Source organism: Pteropus alecto, unplaced genomic scaffold (assembly GCF_000325575.1).
Source record: "Pteropus alecto unplaced genomic scaffold, ASM32557v1 scaffold1099, whole genome shotgun sequence".
Classification (NCBI taxonomy): domain Eukaryota; kingdom Metazoa; phylum Chordata; class Mammalia; order Chiroptera; family Pteropodidae; genus Pteropus; species Pteropus alecto.
Genome location: NW_006443151.1, coordinates 209,125 through 214,003, shown reverse-complemented (window position 1 = coordinate 214,003; position 4,879 = coordinate 209,125). Strand labels below are relative to the sequence as shown.

The 4,879-nt window shown below is 34.0% G+C and overlaps 1 non-coding gene across 1 annotated transcript; it reads right to left on the bottom strand.

The window, feature by feature from the left end:
• Window positions 1-4,026: 4,026 nt before the first annotated feature.
• Window positions 4,027-4,145, bottom strand: LOC112472575. The gene has a single exon (XR_003043654.1). It is a non-coding gene; the product is annotated as a 5S ribosomal RNA (ribosomal RNA).
• Window positions 4,146-4,879: the final 734 nt, after the last annotated feature.

Genomic DNA, 4,879 nt, shown 5'->3' with positions numbered 1-4,879 from the left:
ACAAGATTTTCAAACATAGACAAACATCAAAGACCTATTATTGCTGATAAATTAGGAAAACCTACTTTGGATATTCTTCTGAGCAAATTTCAAAACAGAATTTAGTGAAAACATTTTAAGGGCTTTCTCCATAACATAGAAAACAAACTCAGATTCATTTCATCAATCACATGTTCTACTAAAAAGTGGCATTGCTACTCACCTTCACTATTGAGGGAAAAAGTATGAAAGGTGAAATGCTATAGTTTCCTGTTTTTTAGATGGTAATTTCGAGGTGCCTCACATATGCCTCTTTAACTGCAAGTGGTAATTGATTCTTGAAGGTATCACGGCCCTTGAAAACTACTGACAGTTTTATTATGGAAACTATCATTTTTGGTTTGTTTTAAAACTGCCATTTTTCATCCGGAAAACACAGATATGTGGGTGTATACACAAACACAAACTCTTCATTTGGCCTCGTCTTCCACTCTGAGCCTCCAAGTGATATTTGGATAGCTCTTAATTTTGCTTTCCATTTACTCTGATAGAAAATGAATGCCGCCGTACGTGTGAAAGAAATTTGTAAACTGTAATTCTTATTTAAACACACTGGATCACTATTACTAGATTTTAATAATACCAGCTGTTCCAAGATAGTTTGGGATAATAATCAACCATACTTTTTCACTTGAAATACTCATCTATCATATCATTTCCTCAGTCTGCCCTATTGAATATCTCATTTTGCACCTTCGTTATCAACTCACTGAATTTTGCAGTTATAGAATTCACTAATTTTTCACTGAAATTCCATTGTTCGATGGTTAATCTCACCTTAAGGTTTACGCGAATCAAAAATAAGTATTCTTCCCTAATTTCCCATTGTATTCCCTCTACTTGCCTGAAGAAGTTGTTTAAATTCTGTAACAGAAAGAGATCTTGAAGGATCTCCAACTCCTTCTTCTGCCTAATGGGAGGAAGTGGCTTGCCTAAGACAGCACAGTGACAAAATCTGTTTTAAGACCCCTGTCTTAAGACTACCAAAACAGCCTTCTTTTTTAACACCAAGCACAAACAACCTAAAAGTGCCACTTTGCCAGGAGAAAGCCTCTTCAAATGAAAACAGGTAAAAAGCATGTGCTTTATCTCTCATTTATCTCTCTGGCTTATTTTCTGAAGGTATGGGCACCTCTGCGGCAGAGAGAGTTTTCCTATTAGTGTCACAAAATACCATGCCATTATAGTGGTACAAAATATAGTGGCTATCACATATTCCATTCTATCAGCAGATTTAGTGTAATAAAAAACACAAACTCATGGCTCTTCTGCTCTCCTATTCAATTATGAATACACTAAAATAGCAATACCAATATTATGTAGTTTCCCTAAGGGCTGCTTCAGCTATTATTTTTATGACATATATAGGCTTAAAGTATTTCACAATACATATTCAAAAATAGAATTACAAAAAGTGAACTCGGGAAAACAATTCCACATGAAAACCTATTGAAATTATAAGACAAAGCCTTTATGAAAAGTGCAAATTCATTTTCATTCATCGTGCCTTAGAAGACAAAGTGTACTTAATGGTTTTATTCTGTATGAAATATCAACATATTTTATATGGAATCCAGAAAACATTCTTAATGAATTTTATTTATCACCTTTTTAAAGAAAATTATGAAGAGTAGTCAATGAAAACTCATCTTCCCTCCTCCCCCTGAACAGAAGCCCTATTTCTTCTTCCACACTTGATAATAAAATACACCTGTGACTGGGCATTTTTCTAAAGGTCATAGAGGGAAGAGGAAATCGGAACCACCATTTGCCATCTGTTTTGGGATATTTAGCGTCCTCACTGGAAGCTTATCAGAAATGTAAAGGGGGACACCTTGAGTGTTAGATTATATTACATAAAATTATGTATTTTTTCACTCTCAGGCTTTATTAAGGTATCACTGTCAAAAAAATTATATATATTTAAAGTGTATAACATGATGATTTGATATATGTATACATTGTGAAGTGATTAGCACACTCAGGTTAATTAACACTCGCAGCATCTCACATAGTAACCTTTCTTTCCTATGGTGAGAACACTTAAGAGCTACTCTTTTAGCAAATTTCATGTATGCAATACAGTATTATTAACTAGAGCCACCATACTGCACATTAGATCTCCAGAAAATATTCATCTTGTAACTGAAAACTTCTATCTACAGCTACCCATTCCCCCAACCCTTAGCCACTGGTAACCACCATAGTTCTCTTTATTTCTATGAATTCAACTTTATCTTTTTTATTTTTTCTTTAGATTCCATGCATAAGTGAGATCATACAATATTTGTCTTTGTCTGGCTTACCGGCTTATTTCACTCAAGATAATGTCCTCCAGTCGCAAATGTTAGGATTTCCTTCTTTCTCATGACCAAATAAATATTCCATTATATAATATATATTTATATGCTATATATAATTATATATAATCATCTTTATTTATTCATCAGTCAATGAACATTTGGGTTGTTTCCATATCTTGGCTATTGTGAATAATGTTGTAATGAACATGGGGCTGCAGTTATGTCTTCGAGATAGTGATTTCACTTCTTTCATATATATATCCAGAAGTGAGATTGCTGGATCATATAATAGTTGCTTTTAATTTTCTGAAGAACGTCCATAATGTTTTTCATAATGGCTGTACCAATTTACATTCCCATCAACAGTGAACAGGGTTCACTTTTCTGTGCATCCTTGCCAGCACTTATCTCATGTCTTTTTGCTAATAGCTACCCAAACAAGTGTGAGCCGATATTTCATTGTGGTTTAGAATTGCATTTTCCTGATGATTAGTGATGTTGACCATTTTTTCATGTTCTTATTGGCCATTTGTGTGTCTCCTTTGGAAAAATGTCTATTTAGGCGCTTTGCCCATTTTAATAAGATTATTTGTTTTTATTTTGCTACTGAGTTGTATGAGATCCTTATAAATGTTGGATATTCATTCATCCCTTATCTGATATACAGTTTGCAAATATTCTCTCTCACTCTGTAGGCTGCCTTTTTATTTTGTTAATTGTTTCTTTTGCTGTTCAGAAGCTTTTTAGTTTGATGTAGTTCCACTTGTTTATTTTTGCTTTTGTTGCTTAAACTTTTGGGGTCATATCCAAAAGTCACTGCCAAGACTAATGTCAAGTTTTTTTCCCCCCTTCCTATTCTTCTAGGAGTTTCACAGTTTCAAGTCTAACATTTACCTTGAGTTAATTTTTGTGAGTGGTGCAAGATATGGGTCCAATTTCAGTTTTTGCATGTGGCAATCCAGTTTTCTCAACACCATTTATTGAAGAGAATATCCTTTTCCATTGTATGTTATTGGCACCTTTGTCATAAATCAATTGATCATATATGCATGGGTTTATTTCTGTGCTCTATTCTGTTACATTGGCCTATTTGTCCATTGTTAAGCCAGTGCCATACTGTTTTGATTACTATAGTTTTGTAATATTGTTTAAAATCAGGAAGTGTGATGCCTCTAGCTTTGTTCTTCTTTCTGAGAATTGCTTTGGCTATTTAGAGTTTTTCGTGGTTCCTTTGGAATTTTAGGATTCTTTCTACTTCTGTGAAAAATGCCATTGGCATTTTGACAGGGATTACATTAAACCTATACATGGACAGTTTAATAATATTAATTCTTCCAACCCATGAACGTAGGTCATCTTTCCATTTGTTTGTCTCTTCTTCAATTTCCTTTAACAAAATCTTGTAGTTTTCATTGTACAAAGCTTTCACTTCCTTGGTTACATTTATGTCTAAATTCTTTATTGTTTTTGGTATTATTATGAATGGAATTGTTTTCTTCCTTTTTCAGAAAATTTGCTGTTAGTGTGTAAAAACGCAACTGAATTCCATATGTTGACTTCATATCCTGCAACTTTACTGAATTTGTTATTTTTTATTTTACTTTTTCAGGCGAGGCAACCTTTGGTTGACCTCACAGATTACAAGGACCTCGTCAGTTTACAATCCCTTATTTTTTATTTTTTACATCTACAGCACCTGGTCTTCCTAGGTGGTCTCCCATCCAAGTACTAGCCAGGCCCAACCCTGCTTAGCTTCTGAGATCAGACGGGATCAGGCTTGTTCAGGGTAGCATGGCCAAAGACCATGGACTGTTTAATTCCAACAGTTTTTTGGTTGGATCTTTAGGATTTTCTATGTATAAGATCATATCAAATAACGATTTTACTTCTCCCTTTGTGATTTAAAAATCTTTTCTTTCCCTTGCCTGATTGGTCTAGCTAAGTTTCCAATACTATGTTGAATAAGAGTGGTGAGAGAGGGTACCCTTGTTCTTTTTCTGATCTTAAAGGAAAAGCTTTCAACCTTTCATCACTGACTGTGATGTTAGCTGTGGGTTTGTCATATATGGCCTTTATTATGTTGAGTTATGTTCTTTCTATATCCAATTTGTTGAAGGTTTTGTTTGTTTGTTTGTTTGTTTGTTTTACCATGAAAGGATTTTATACTCTGTTGAATGCCTTTCCTCTTGAGGTGATCATATGATTTTACTCTCTGATTCTCTTAATGTGCTATATCAAATTTTTTGATTTGCTTATAATAAACCATCCTTGTATCCCAGGAGTAAATCCCACTTGATTATGGTTTATGATCCTTTTAATGTGCTGTTAAATTTGCATTGCTAGTACTTCGTTGAGAATTTTTACATCTATAGTCATCAGGGATACTGGCTATAGTTTTATTTTCTTGTAGTGTCCTTATTTGGCTTTGGTATCATGGTAATATTGGCGTTGTAAATGAGTTTGGGGGTGTTCTCTCCTCTTCAATTTTTCGGAAGAGTTCGAGAAAGATTAACATTAATTCGTCTTTAAATATTGTT